This window comes from Vicugna pacos, chromosome 13, assembly GCF_048564905.1.
Source record: "Vicugna pacos chromosome 13, VicPac4, whole genome shotgun sequence".
Lineage (NCBI taxonomy): Eukaryota > Metazoa > Chordata > Mammalia > Artiodactyla > Camelidae > Vicugna > Vicugna pacos.
In genome coordinates, this window is record NC_132999.1 from 38,466,290 (window position 1) to 38,482,066 (window position 15,777).

General features: G+C 52.4%; 1 protein-coding gene across 1 annotated transcript in view; it reads left to right on the forward strand.

Annotated features, from left to right (window-relative positions):
• Positions 1-230: 230 nt before the first annotated feature.
• RIMS3 (regulating synaptic membrane exocytosis 3) overlaps positions 231-15,777 on the forward strand; it is a 33,999-nt gene continuing 18,452 nt past the window's right edge. The window contains exon 1 of the mRNA XM_072974677.1: positions 231-516. The gene's annotated coding sequence lies outside the window, so the exon portion shown is untranslated. The remainder of the gene's footprint in view (positions 517-15,777) is intronic.

Genomic DNA, 15,777 nt, shown 5'->3' on the forward strand with positions numbered 1-15,777 from the left:
AGACAGCGAGAGGCTTGGGGCTTTCTCTCCACCCTGCCCCTTGGATGTCTTATAACGGTAGGTCGCCCCCAACCAGGCAAACTCAGACTCCCCAGATTCCCTTAGGCCCCGCCCCAACCACAGGCCCCGCCCTCATTGACCCCCGCCCCCACATAGACCCCGCCCGTCCGAGACCCCGCCCCCACCAGGCCCCGCCTCCCTGCTCGCCTCCCGCCAGCCCGGGATTGGGCTTTGCACCCGGCGGCGGCTGAGAACCGTGGCGGCTGCGGAGCCGGCAGCGCAGGCGGGCGGAGCAGAGCTGCCCGGCCCGGTGGCGGGCGATGCCCCCGTGAGCCTCTCTCGCCGCCCCTCCCCGCCCCGCGCCCCTGCCCCTCGGAGTACGCCGCGTGCCTGGGACCGGGCCGCGCCTACCGCCGGGTCCGCGGGGCGGGGTCCGGGGCAGCACCTGCCCCGCCTTGCGGAGCCGCCTTGGCCAGGGGAGACCCTTCCCTGTCTGGACCCCAGCCCCACCTCCGGGTGAGTCAGTAGGCCTCGCTGGCCTGGGGGTGGACGTGGGGAGGGGGCTGCCGAGCTCTGCAAGACCACGGGGCGGGGGAGGGGTCTCCGGTCGTGAGGCGCCACGTAGGGATCTGAGCATGGAGGGTCTGGGGCCGGAGTTGCTGGGGGCCCGGGAGAGGAGCACAGTGTGTGTGACGACTCTGGGTAGGGGCCAAGGTATGAGAAGGGAATATTAGGTATTCGGGGAAGCCCGGAAAACGGAGTAGGGGGCCCGAGAGTCTTAGGTTCTTTGCTGATGCTCAGAGCACCTGAGGCCCTGGTCTTCAAAAGCATTGCCTCCCATGGCATTTTTGAAAAGTGCTTAAAATCCCTCCTGGAAAGGGAGCTGGAAGGCAGCCTGCCTTTCTCCCTCCTTCCTGTGCCCTGGTTGAGAAGCTGGCTACTCTCCTCCCAATGAGACACCATTGTGGTGCCCAGAGGACTCCCCACCCCATGAAAGAAAAGGGATGATGCCCCCTCCAGCCCTAGGGTGGGGAGAGGGGGCTTCTGGGAAGCTGGGAAAGGCAGTTGGTCCATCCATGGTGGAGAGTCCACGGTTCAGGGAGGCTTGGTAAGATCCTTGAGGGAAAACCTGGGCACCTCTCATTCAGGGGAAGGATGTCTTCCCTTCCTGGCCTCTAGGCTGCCTGAACTTGTGCCCACATCATCTTCTCTGGATAGCCCATCCCTGAGGAGTGGGTTTCTTCCCAGTATCCTGGGCCTGGAAACCCAGGGAAGGCCCATAGTTCCTGTGGTCTTGGATGGGGTAGGCAGTGCCATACTCAGGCCACAGACCAGGGGCACTGGCTGCACTGCCACCTGGGGGCTATTTGGATGTGGCTCTTCGAGACTGGGGAGCCTGGGTGAATGTCAGTGTCCAACCCCAAGACCCAGATGTGTTGTCTAGCTGTGGAGAGGAAGGCTGTTGTCCCTTTGGTCCTGTCTTCCGCCCATGATGACTTCTTAAGTCTAGGGTCCTTGAGTTTGGGGCCTGAAGTGGTAGGGGAGGGCCTTTCTGGGCTAGGCCTGGTCACCAAGGAGTTAACTAGCCAGCCCCACAGTTGCTGCCAGCCACCAATTAGTTTGTAATCTGGCAGCTGCCAACTGTCCCTGGGGGCATGTGGGCAGCCTAATGGGGCATTCTCTGGTGGATATGGGGGAAGGGGTCTGTGAAACTGCTTAGTCTAAGCTCCGTGCTTTTCAGAGCCAGTTTAGGGCCCACAGAACCCTTCCCTGCCTTTTGTGCCAGCTGCCTGGCTTGGGGACCTCCAGCCCTGGGGTTTGACAACTACCCCACCCTCTGCTGGATATGAAGCCCAGAGTCAGGCAAACTTGGCTTCAAACGCAGAGACTCTGCCACTTTCTGGCTATGCGCTATTGAGGAAATCACTTCCCCTTTCTGAGCTTCCTTAGGTAAAACAGACCCACCTTCTAGGTCTGCTGGGAAGAGTAAATGAAATGGTGGATTTGAGCTGCTTAGCACAGTAGCTGGTACTCAAGGCAGCTCAGTAGGTAACTGCTGAACTCCCGGAGCAACCCCTGTGCCAAGGACTTGATGGGACAGGCAGGCAGGAGCCCAGGGCTGAGGATCCAGCAGGGACCAGGGTCCCTTCCCTCGGGGCACACAGTCTCAGTGGGCTAGGCACTGTTGCTGAACTATTCTCTCCCCCTCCCTCCTTGCTCTCAGACACTCCTGGTCTCTGGACATAATTGGATTTTACTCTGCGGAGCCCAGGGGTGAGTTGCTACTTTCTGGGCTCTCCCTGTCCCTAACCAGGTGCTAAGCTCTGTGGGGTCTGTCGAGGGTCTAGGTGATGTCTGCAGCTGCAACAGCAGCTGGCCCTTTAAGGAGGGAAGAAAACAATTATCCGGCCTGGGCATTGCATCAGCTGGAGCCTGGAGGGTCCCTGGGGAGGAGGGGGCAGGCTGGTGGTTGATTTCATTAGTGCCATGTGAGAACTCTCACCCGAGTCTGCCCCACTCCCAGGCTGCAGCAGCGGCCCAGCCCCACTGCCCCCCACCCAACCCCACCCTGGAAGCACCACCTTGGGGGACTCTGTGCACGCCCATGCTGAGCGGGATGTCAGGAAGTGTCTCTCACACTGGCCTTCTGCTGACATGAGGTGCAGGATATGCCTCCAGTACCAGCATTTGACAGTAGGGGTGTCTCCCCCATTAGTGTTTGGCTGCCCTGGGGTGGGGGGTTTCTCTCCTGCTGGCACCCAGGGAGGGGTGGCTTCTATACTGGCCTGTCGCTGACAGTGGCACTGTCTCCTGCTCTGGTGTTTTGCTGACCTGACAAAGGAGCTGTGCTGCCTGGAGTGTGTGTGAACTGAGGGCACAGGTTAGAAACAATTGCTCACTGTTTGGAGGTGAACTGGCTGGGAACAGTGAGTCACAGCAGCAGAGAGGACTCCAGTTTCTCAGGCGCCAGACAGACCTGGGTTCAAATCCCGCATCCTCCATTTCCAGGCTCTGTGACCACTTTAGGCGTGTGGTTAGGAGTGTGGGGCCCTCGTGCCTCTGTTGCAGGATGATGCACTCAGACATCTAATGTACTAATCTCCGTGTGCCAGGCAGCCCCTGCCTCCATGGAGCGGGCATTCTAGCCAGGAGACAGTCTGGACCAGGTAGTTACACAAGTGTCATGTCATGGGATTCAGGGAGGCTAGCGTGACAAGGAGTTGAGGATGCTAAGAGCTTGGTGACAGGAACAGGCCTGGTATGGTGGGGGAGGGCAGCAGTGGTAGAGAGCGGGCAGGAGTCAGCACAGCCAGGCCAGACCTCCCTGGTCTATCTAAACTAAATTAGCAGGATACTAAAGACTTGGGGGTTATCTTGAAGCTAATGGCAGCCCCTAAAGGGTTTGAAGCAGAGGAGGCAGGGACTGATTTCCAGAGAGCATGGGCTGGGGTCTGTGGCCCTCAAGCAGAGCCTTCTCGGAATTGACCTTTTGCCCTCTCCTACCCCCTTCCCTGTGCAGGAGCCCTGGTGCCCAGGGAGCAGCTTGTTTATGCAGCTGGCCCCAGGAGGGAGGGGGCCAGTCCCAGTCCCTCCAGCTCCCTCTCTCTGGGCCTTGTTGACGAAGTTCATCTCTTGGGCCCAGGTTCTCTTGACCTCCCTGGGGAGCCAGAGGGCAAGAGGCAGGGCTTTGGCACCAGGCTGACCTATATTCATATCCCAGCTCTGCAGTCATGAGGTGGGAGACCTTTGGCAAGGCACACCTGTCTCTGAACCTTAGTGTCCTTGACTATAAAATGGGGTTGATGTTATCTTTCTTGGGAAGGAAAAAAAATTCCAAATGGAAATCACAGAAGCCTATCACAGTGTCAGTTGGCATTTTAACTCTCTTGCAGGGGGGCTAACACCCAGGCTGAGGCCCAGGGCTGGCCGTGGGTAGGGGCAGGGCTGCATTCACAAGTCTGTGGTTGTGCAACCTGCACTTAGAAGAACCCCACACTTGGTTTAACGTTTGGCTGTCATCATCTTGAAATTCTTAATAAGTTTGAACAAGGGATCCTGCTTTTTCATTTAGCACTAGGCCCTGCATATTATAGAGCCCTCCAAATTGAGCTGGGACAGGAAGAGACAGGGAGCAACACAGACCTGCAAATAGTTCCCAAATGGAGGAGGCACAAGGTGGAGGGCATGACTAACTGTCCCAAGGTGGGTGGGATGTTAATAATAGTACCATTTATTTAGTGCTTACTGTGTGCTAGGTTCTTAACTAAGCACTTGGCATATTCAGTTTCAAACAGCCCTATGAGGCAGGTACGATCATTATTTCCCTTGTATGGAAAAGGAAAGTGAGGTTAAGATTCTTGGCCAAAGTCACACAGCTATCAAGTGATAGAGCTGTCAGGTGGGAGAGCGCATGCCTGGACCAAGGAAGTCTTCAGTAGGACAAGGTGCCTCCTGAGCTGGGTCTGAAGGATGACTTGGAGTTTACCGAGGAGGAAGCATGTGGGGAAGGGAGGGCTGTCTCAGCTGGAAAGTGCCTGTGCCCAGGCCTGATACTTGGCCAGGAGAGCTAGAGCCAAAGCCAGATGCCTCCCAGGGCTGAGAGAAGTAGCCTTTGGATTTCACGGTTCTGATTTTCCAAGCTCACTCTGCCCCCAGGCACAGCTGCTGCCATGATTCCTCAGAAATGCCCCAGCCTGGCCTCATTGTGTTGCCCACTCCTCCTCTACTCCCAGGTAATCTCATTTACTTGATTTTAATGATCTCTTCTGGGCTCAAGATCTGCAGATCTAACTACTTCCTGGACCACATTAAAAAAAAATTTTTTTTTCTTTTACATTTTTTTTAAATTGAAGTGTAGTTGATTTACAATGTTAGTTTCAGGTGTACAGCAAAGCGATTCAGTTATACATGTATGTGTATATATATATATATTTATACACACACATATGTTTTCACATTCTTTTCCATTATAGCTTATTATAGAAATTGAAAATAGTTCCCTGTGCTATACTGTAGGTCCTTGTTGTTTATTTTATATTTAGTAATGTGTATCTGTTAATCCCCAGCTCCTAACTTATCCCCTCCCCTTTCCCCTTTGGTAATCATAGCTGGACCACATTTAGATGTCTCATGATCAGTCTATGTCCAAACTCAGGTCCCAGCTCCGCCTGCCGGCACCCGCTCTGCCTCCAGTGTCCCCAGCTTATCTCTGCCCCCGCCATCCACCCACTTGCTCAAGCTGGAAAGCTGGAAGTTCTCCTGGACACCTCCCTCTCGCTCACCCCCACGTTCCACAGCCAGTCTTCAGCAAGTCCTGGTAGTTCTCCTGAGCATCTCGCCTGAGCCCATCATCTCCCTCCCTGCCCACCACTCCAGACCAGAGTCCGCTCTCACCCGGACCACTGTGACAGCCTCCTAAACTGGTCTCCTTACATTTCTGTTCTTGCCCTGTTTCTTCTCATGTTTCACACCATAGTCAGAGTAATCTTCTAAACACTTGATTGTGTCATTTCCCTGCTTAAGAACCTTCCAAGATTTCTTGGAATAACCAGACTGACGCAGTCTTCGAGGCCCTGTGGGATCTGGTCCTTGCCTACCTTTTTGGATCGTCTGTACCATTCTCCTCCCCCAGCCGCAGGACTTTCATACATGTTGTTCTCTCATCCTGGAACGGCTTCCGCTTCCTTATCTTTCTCCTCCAGAGAGACACCAGCTTGAACATCATTTCCGCAGAGAAGCCTAAACCAGAAACTAAACCCTGCCCCTCCCCTCCATACTTCTTGTACTTCTTCACGACCCTTATCACACTTGACCTGCTTTTCCTTGTCTCTCCTTCTTGCTAGACTGTGGACTCTGTGAGGTCAGCAATCCTGTTCTGCCTCACCCCAGCACATAGTAGGTAAAGAGTGAGTTGTTCTGTGAATGAAAGGAATAGATGAATCATTGTTGCTGTATCCTAACTAGCCTCCCTGCCTCCAGGCCTGTCTTCTCCAGTCCTTTCTCAGTACAGTCCCAGAGCGATCTTTCTAAAACACGGAACTGACCCTGTCACCCCCTGCTACTTAAAATACTTCAATAGCTCCCCGTTGTGGACAGGAAAGGCCTCAGCTTCTTAGCATGGGATTCAAAGCCCTTTAAGATCTGCTCCTGATGGCCTCTCCAGACTCATCTCCCCTACTCACCCCCCACACACTTTGAACTCCTGTTCTTCTAACACATCAGGCAGTTTTGTGCCTCTGTGCCTTTGCTCTTGCTGTTCTCTCTGCTTATAATGCCTCCCCACCCCTGCTTTGTCTCCCTGGAGAACATCCTTCATTCTTCAAAATCAGCTCAGCTACCACCTTTAATGTGAAGCCTCTGAGGAACCCTCCCAGCCCTCCCTGTGCAGAGTTAGCACACCCTCCCTAGGCCACATCTATATGGAGTCTACATCTTTTCTTCTCTGTCTCCCATTAAACTGAGCTCTTCCTGTGATTGTTTATCTGTGTGCCTCCAGCTCCCAGCTTTTCCCCTGCCCCTAATTAGTTCTTTGCTTGTATACAGAAACCCACTCAAGCCGGCCCTGGTGGTAAAGAGGGTTTAGTATGAGGACACAAGGGATTCCTGGGAACTAAGGAGTAAGAAAATCATTAGTCTCTGGGAGATGGGACCTCTAGGCCAGGAGAAATTAAAACAGCCACTCTCTGTGCCTTGTTGGCTGCCTTCACCTTTCTGTCTCCACAGACTGGGTTTTCTCTGCTTTTCCAGATACTGGGCCACCTAGAGTTCCTGTATTGTACCCCTCAGTTCCAGCCATATTCAGAGGTAGAACCCGAAGCTTAGCAGATCCAAGTCCAAACTCCCAGGAGAGGATCTGATTGGCTCTGAGGGAGTCGGGTGTCTACTGTTGTCCAATCAACTGCAGCCTACAGGGAAGGATCACAAAGTCAGACATGCTAGCATGGCTCTTGTTTGTTTGTTATCTGGACAAATACTTCAAAAGACATCTGCTAGAATTCTTACAGGGTCAGGTGAGCCTGGTCCTCGACCTTCCACCTGGACAGCGCTTGGAGAAAGCAGACTTGGCATTGTGACTTCAAGAGGAGTCTTTTCTTGGGGTGGCAGTGCCCAGGGCAGGTACCAAAGAACCTGTCAAATGTCATTCAGAGGCTGAGCAGAGAGTTAGGGAGATGAGACTCTGATTTTCTTCGGAGTGGGAGAGGGAAGAGGAGGGCGTGAGCAGTCAGGACAGTTCTCTCTGCCAAAATCTTATTCACTTCCTAAGACTCAACTTGGTTCCTTTCCTCAGTGAAGAGCCATGCATGTCTACCGCCCCCTTCCCCCTTCTTTACCTGCATTAATTATATTCTTTGTATTTTCCTATTAGTAAGTGGTTTTTTGAGCACCTACTCTGTACCAGACACTATGCAATGTACTATTTAATCCTCATACCCTATAAGATAGGTACTATTATTATCTCCATCTGAAAAACAAGGAAACTGAGGTTCAGAGAAGTGACATTTACAGGCTAAGGACAGGAGCGGTATGACTCCAGAAGGAAAGCTCTTAACCTCAGCTATTTGCCTGCTTACCTTTCAGGATGGTGAGGGCCTCAGGGGCAGATACCAGGTTACCATCCTCCCTCTGCTCCCCACTGCCCAGCACAGGGCCAGCCCAGAGCAAGGGCTCCCAACTGAGGGATGGACGGATGCAGGTAGAGTAGAAAAGACATCTGGGTGGGAGTCTTTTACTCGTGGACCTACGCTGTGTAGCTGTGTGACTCTAGACAAGTCTCTTAACATTTCAAAGCCTCATGTTCTCATTCAGAAATGGGAATGCTAATTCCTACCATGAGGCTCGTATTAGGTGGTAGATATAAGGACAATTTTTAAATAGGAGAGAACTGAGCAATTTCTAAGGATTGTTATTAACAGAATGGATCATGACAACAGGGTGCCAGCTGGCCACTGTGCCAACCAAGCTCGGCAGGAGGCAGGCAAGCCTAGAGGTTCCTTCCCAGTGTGGGCGGGGTACCTTCGGTGAGACCTGAGATGACTTTCTTTTGGTGGCTTGTGGACCTGCCAATACATGGCACTGACTCATATAGAAAGCTAGTTCCCTTTCAACTCTGTCGAGTCCAAGGTTGTCCCAGGGAGAAAGTGTCAGTGCGGTGCTAGTGTGTTTTTAACAACTTTCCAACACTTGCTACCGTCCCTTTTAAACAAAGAGATCTTGACTGGCAGCTCTGTGTAGCTAAAATTTAATAATACAGCTTTGTTTTCACTGTACTTATTTTACTGTCATTTTCTACTTATTAAAAATGGTGTTGCTTTCTATTTATGGTAGTACCACAAAATTTCTATTTAAAATAAATGCATTTAAGTTAAAAGTGTCACTTTCAAGAAAACAATGAACAAGACAGGTGTATGGAGATTTGGCAGAAATGGTTGAGGGACACACAATGTTATGTGGATAATACAAAACTGGGAAGTTGTACGGTGACATCGGGGATGTGGACTTGAATGATTTTTCAAATCCCCTGCACCTACCTGGAAAAGTTGGAGATCTCTTCCTGTTGTGCCAACCTGCTCTGCTCTCCTCACCTTGTGCCCTGGCTTGGGTTTCTTTCAGAGAATTCTGCCATAGTTGTCCTGAAGATGGGAAAATGTGGGCCACTGCCTTCCAACTTGCTTGAGAAGGGACTCTTGGAGTTGGGGTGTCTGGATGGAACTAGGATGCCCCCTTGCCTCTGAGGCAGGACTTGGGCACTCCTGGGGGGAGCAGAAGCTGCAGACTCCACAGTCCTCCAGGTCTCCATGCACAACACGGGCCTCAGAGCCTCCCAAAGGGCTGGGATCCCAGGGAGTGCTGAGGCTGCCAGAGCCGTGAGTGAGGGTGAGGCTGTCCCCAGAGCTTGAGGGACAGTGAAGCCAGGAAGCTTTGGGGTCTCAAATGTCCTGCACTCCTTGCTCCCCCCTTTTCCACCTCTTTGTGCTATGGACTGCCTGCCCCTGCGGATTGGGCAATAACTTAGGAGGCCTCAGAGGACACAGAGGATTTATCCACAGGGCCCAAGACCAGGGCCAGGTGAGCAGGAGGGAAGTCCTGCCTGTCCCTCCCCAGTTCCATGTTCTGTGGGAGGGCATGCCTGGGCTCCAGGAGGGTGGGGAGCCTGAGTAGTGTGGGGTATGTGCTTGTATATCCATGGTGAATGTCCAGGGGTCTCCACGAAGGCATATTGTGTGTGTGTATGTGAGAGTTTGTATGTACATGTGCATACGATGTGTGTTGGTGTGTCCGTGGTGAATGTACCTCTGAGGGATATGTCTGAGGGTCTATGTGGGGAAGGCTCTGTACGGAGTGTGAGTTTGGGCGTGTGTGGCAAGGTGTCTAGTGTGTCTTGAGTGTGATGTGCAGGTGGGTCTGTGGTGACTGTATCTAGTGTAAAGTGTGTCTGTGAGGCATATGCTGTGTGTATGTGTGTGCGCGATGTGCATCTGGGTGACTGCATGCTGGGTGTGGTGTGTGTCTGTTGTTTTGTGTACGTCATCGTCTTTATAGAGCGCGTGTCCGGCTATGTGGTGTGTCTGAGTGGCCGCGTACAGGTGTGTGACGTGCACTCGGGGCTTTGTGCTGGGGAGAGGGTGCTGGGCAGGGGGTTGTGGTGGGAAGGCCGAGTGCATTGAGGGCAGTGTCTGTCTGGGCTGGGGCCGTGGGTGCGCTGACTTCCCCGGGAGGGTCCCCAGAGTGGGCAGCGGGCGCGGGCAGGCGGCGCCTTCCGGCCCGGCTTGGTGCGGGGGGCTGGTAATCAGAGCCCCTTCCCCCATGAAATATTGATCCGCCTCGCGGCGGCCCTGGCCAGAGGAGGGCCGGCGGGGAGCGGCGGCCGGCCGCTGTCCGTGGTGCTGCCGCGTCTCTTGGCGGGGGCGTCAGCGCTCAGGCTGGGGCGGGGCTGGGAGCCGCAGAGGTTTCCCCATCCACCGACACCCTCAGCGGTGCCCCTGCCTCTGAGGATGAGCTAGTTTGCCCCTACCACCTGTCTGTCAGTTCCACCACCCCATGTAGGAAAGGAGAACAGGGGCCAAATGAGTATTTGGGGGGTATCCAGTATCCCTCAGGGCTAGGGTAACCATGGGGCTAGGTTTGCCTGGGACACTCCTCATTTACAGCTGCGGTCCTGGTGTGATTGTTAGTGTCTCTGCTCACTTTCAGAAGAGTCTTAATTGGATGATAAATTATTCGCTTCCCACAATAAGGCTTTGCTCCAAAGACCTCTTCTCTCCGCTTCTCTGCTCTGCCCCTGCAGGTTCTGTAGCCACATGGGTGTGAAAGTGCTGTGTCTGTGTTTGTGGGTGGGGACATTGTCCTTTCTGTGCTTAGGCTGAGTTGGAATAAGGGTTTGGGAGCCCCGGGCCCTTTGGAATCCTGCTGCAACCCAGACCCTCCCCAGAGGAACCAGCCCTCTTCTCCACCAGTCCAAATTTTGCTTTCCATTCAAGCTGTACTCTTGTTCAGGCCTGGGCTTCCTTTGCCCTCCTGCATCTCTGGCTGCACAGGCCTCTCCTTGGTCTCGATGTCAGGGGGTGGTAGGGCCTCCAGTTTGGCCATCTATGTATTCATGACATTTTCTCTTAGTTCTCCTACTTTTACCTGCTGATTTTCCCTCCTTCAGCGGATTATCTTTTCCTCCTACCCCTAATTCTCACCCTGTCTTCACTCTGTACCCTCCTCTGGGCATTTTCCTTCATTATGGGGAACACACTCAAATCCTGCCCACCCACACTGCTCTCTTGAACTCCAGGGAATCTGCCCAACGCCTCCATATGGGAGTTGCAATATTATCTCAGATTTATCATTTCTAAAACTGGAACTCAGTTTTTCCCTCTAGGACCTCAGGCTCTGCTGATGGCATCCGTCAGCTCCCACCCTTCCTGTAAATCACATTGGATTATGTTTTTTTTTCCATTTCCCTAACTTTGTCCCATCACTAATTCTAGGCAATCCCCTCAAGCCATCCCATGACTCCCTCACCGCTTTCCTCTTTCCGCCAGCACTATCTGAAGTAGTGCAGACCTTCTTACCTGCCTCCTGACTGCTCTTCCTGCTGTCAGGCTTTCTTCTGATTCTGTACTGTGTCTGATTGATCTCTGTAAAATGTTACATCTAAGCCATGTCAGATTTCACTCCCTTCAGGATTAAAGCCAAGCTTCTTAGCCCTGCATTCAGAGCCCTTCATTGGCTATTCCCAGCCTACCTTTCCAGCCCTCTCTTCCGCAATGGCACCTGCCTCCTGCTCCAGCTGCATCGCTCTGTTCACCAGCCCCTCAACATGCCATTCTTTCTCTGGACCTTCCCAGCTAATTCCCACCTCTTTCCTGCCACCTCTGTCTCTCCAAATCCCACCCATCTTTTGAAGTGCTCTGAAGTGAACTTCTCCATGATGCCTTCTCTGGTCTCCCCATCCTGAAGTGGTCACTCTTTCTGCAGAACAGCCAGAGTATTTTATCTTTTCCTTTCAGTGCTTTGGGTGGTCTGTAGACCAGCAGCATGGATATCACCTGGGAGCTTGTTAGAAATGCAGAATCTCAGGCTCCACCCTCCTGTGCCCTGTGGAGTCAGAATCTGCATTTCAATGAGATCCCCAGGTTATATTTGTGTGCACATTTGAGTCTGAGAAGCACTGGATGCTGTGTTCATTGAGGGCAGCATCTTGCTTCTGTTTGGGAGTGGCCTTCAGCCAGGGTGTTTCCTAGTGGTGTTCTCAAGTGCCAAGCCTGGCAGCCTTTGTCAGGTGACAGCTGCCACATCTGGCCAGGTTCCATAAGCTATGAGAGGGGGTGGCTGATGGAAATGGCTGGAAAGCATGTGCACTCTGCCTGGATGCTTCCACCTGGAATCTATGCCCCACAGGGTGGCAGAGCTGAAGCTCTATAAATCTGAATCTGGGAAGCACTCTAGAGACAGGAGGAATCAATTAATCAATAAATCAATAATCAATTGGAGGAGGAGGAATCAATTAATCAATTACTCAATAAAAAGGAGGAATCAATTATCAATTAATCAATAAAAGACAGTCATCAAACGTAGGACAGAACTGTTCTCTGTCCACAACACACACATTGGTGGAAATTTTATTTTAATGTATGCTACTTTAATCTATGTTTTGAAAAGAAAAATACGTACTTTAGCTTTTTCTTTATGACACTGTTAATAGTTTCTAAAGTAGTAACTTTAGAAAACACAATATGTCACGTGAAGAAAATAAAAATGATTCACCATTCTACTACCCAGCTATATCACTATTTTAGATCACTGTTCATTCATTCAACAAATATTTACCGAGCCCTACTATGTGCTAAGCACTGGGGATTGAGGGTGAAGATGGCATGGTTCCTATTTTCAAGCAGCTCATAGCCAGGGGCGGGGTTTGGGAGACTGAAGGAGTTAGGACCAGGGGTGTATTTGTTTCCCAGGACAGCTGTAACAAAGTATCACAATCAAGGTGGCCTAAAACAACAGACATTTATTCTGTCACAATTCTGGAGGCTGGAAGTCTGAAATCAAGGTGTCAGCAGGTGTCTGTTGGTTCCTTCTGAGGGAGGCTGTTCCCTGGCTCTCTCCTGGCTTCCAGGGACAGCAGGCAATCCTTGGGGTTCCTTCACTTGTTGTATCACCTCAATCTCTGCCTTTATTGTCACATGCCCTTCCCTCTCCATTCTATCTCTGTCTCCACACGGCCATCTTCATATAAAGACACCAGTCATATTGGGTTAGGGACCCACCCTACTTCAGTATGACCTCAGTTTAATGAATCACATCACATCCAAATGAGGTCATATTCTGAGGTACCAGGGGTTAGGACTTTAACGTGTCTTTGTTGGGGAGGACACAGTTCAACCCATAAGAGGCAAGGACAGTACTGGGTCTGGAAGAGCACGCCAGGGGGACTACCTTGTCTGGAAAGACTCCTAGGACATGACATTCAGAGTGGGACTGAGCACTAAGTAGGGATTAGCCAGCAAAGGTGGCACGGCAGACAGATACTGGGTCCTCGGAGTGTGAGGGTGAGGGTGGGCTGGAGGAGAGCATTCCAGGCTGGCAGGGGACAAAGTGGCACTTTTGAGGAGGGAAGGAATATAAGTGTAGGGTGGAGGGTATACCTCAGTGGTAGAGCGTGTGCTTAGCATGCAGGAGGTCCTGGGTTCAATCCCCAGTACCTCCAATAAAAAAGCAGTAATAATAATAACAAAAAGCATGTAAGTGCAGCCGGAGTGCAGAGGAGGGGCGGGAGTACAAGGTGGCAGGGTCACTTCACTTGTGGGCCTCGTGAGGGGCTTTTACTTTCTCCTGAAGGGAGTGGGGAGCTACCGGAGGCTGTCACGCAGGAGTGATTCATTCTGCTTTGTGAGCCGTCTCCTCACAAGACTGAGCTGTCTGAAGGCTGTGTTGTTCCTCTGTGAACCCAGTTCTGCAGGAAGACACGTGGTCATGTCCTCAGGAGCCCCCTGGCTGAGAGAAGACACATGGTAACCCATCTAAGGAAGGAAGGCCTGACCATCTCCCAGCAGCCCTTAGTCCAAGTAGGGAAGACAAGACTTGCCCTCAGGAACCCTGTTCTGAAAGGAAGACAGGGCTCACCCAACTCTAGGTCTGCTTCACCTTGGGTGTCCTGAGTCCTTGGAGTCTGGGGGACTCAACTTGGGCCTGGCCACCTGACCCCCTGTGCTGCTGTGAGGACTATGAGAATGTGTCCGGGGCAACTGCATGACCTCTGTGGGCCCCTGAGGCCAGAGGCCCCAATGCTGGGGGAGACCGGGGCTGAGTCTTGCAGGGGCTGGGTCCTCAGCACCCTGCTCCCCTCAAGAGATGTCTGGATATTGCCTTCGTATCAGGACGCAGCCTATTTGGTGCTCAATCCATCCCTTACCACACCCTCAAAGGGCTGCCCCTTTACCATGTGATGGGAGAGCCCCTCCCCTGCCCCCGACCCAAAGCTGCCTGTGCCCCTTGCCTGGGCTGGGTGGGCCAGGCTGGGTGGAGCAGAAGTGGGTCAGCTCAGTAGCCATGGAAACAGCAGCTGCTCCCTGCCAGCCTTCTCATGTCCTCACTACAAACCTCATGATGAGATCCTTTGTCCAAATTGTGGGGATGGAAGCCAGGAGGGTGAGATTGGGGGCCAGAGTGTGTATGAATGTGTGTGTGCAAGCTCACGCAAGTGCCTGCTCAGAGCTGGTGTGGGTGCCTGGCCAAGGGACCGCACAGATCTGGGTAAGACATTTCCTGCCTTCCTGCCCACTGAAGGGATGGGGCTCTTTCTGTCTCTCTGAGCTGGACAGAGGCCAGGGTGTGTGAGTGTGTGTGGGTGTGAGTCTGCGAACGCCTGTGACTGTCAGTGTGGCTGCTTCTGTGTGCTTTTGTGTGGGTGAGTGTCTCGGGGATTTGTGCATATCTGTGTACACATGTGATCATGTCTTTGTGTATCATTTGTGTGGATCTTCATGGTGTGTGATCACACATTTGAAATTCGATACCCCGTGTCTCTCCTTGTGTGGAGTGAGTGTGCGAGCCTGGTTTGGGGGAGACAAAAGTCACACAACCAGGAGAGCTGGCAAAGTGCTCCCAACTCAGGCTGAGTGTGCTCCCTAGGCCCAGAGGGAGCTGCACCACACACTGGCCCTGTCACCCACCTGCTTCTCCTTGAGCAGGGAGAGGAAAGGCTAGAAACAAGGGAACCCCTTCCCAGTGGATGCAGGTAAAAAATACATCTTACTTCATGAGCTAGTTCTCATTAGTTGTTGAGGCAGCACTGTGTTAAGAGGGATTCTGAGGTTAAGTCTGGCCTCTGACCTGAGCACAGATTGGCACCGGTGATGTGGTGGGCAGCTCTGGTGCTGGATGAAGGTTGGGCAGGGGTCTCAAATGCCAGATCCAACATCCACTGAGGGGTGAGGAGCTGAGATGCTGGCAAAGAAGAGCACAGCCTCACATGCCAGTTCCCACCTCAACTGAGAAGTGCAGGGACCCAGATCCCACACTGATCCTGGGCTCTCGGGGGAAGCACTCAGGGCTGGAGTGGGAGGTGATCCTCTTGGCCTTCCCGTGAAGTGGTTGCACCTGGCGTGCAATCTAGACTAATGAGCACTAACACATGTGAAGTCCTTTCCCGTTTACAAAGGCACATTATGAATAGTAATAATATAATTGCCCAGCTGAGCATTTAGCATGTACCAATCCTTATTTTTGCAATATTTCATCTAAGAATCCTAAAGCAGGTATTATTATCTCCACTTTAGGGATGAGCAGCTGTAGGCTCAGGGCGTTTGTTAAGGAAATTGCCCTGCGTCATACAGCTTGTAAGTGGCAGATCTAGGTTTTGAACTAAGTCTGTCTGCCTCCAAAGCCTGTGCTTTTAATCACTGTGTTTTCCTGCTGCTTGTTATCTCCTCTGATCCCCAGTCCAGGCTGGAGAGCCGGGTTGGGTCCAGGTGGTATGTAGACTCCTTTTATAGAAGAAGAGATGGAGGTTCAGAGATGCTGAATGACCTTCTCAGGTTTACACGCTGGGGGTGGACCCAGAAGTTGGAAAGGTGGACCCACCCCCTGACAGCCCCTCCACACACACACAATCCTGACTGCTGGTCGTGTCACAGTGTCTGGGGAGGGATATAAACCCCCTTGGTCAGGAAGAGGACAGAGGAAGGAAAAATAGGGTCTGAAGCTCCTTAGCAGTTGGACCTGGATGAGTCCCTTGGCTTCAGCACCAGCAATTTGACATTAAAGTGCTTAAAGGCAGATTAG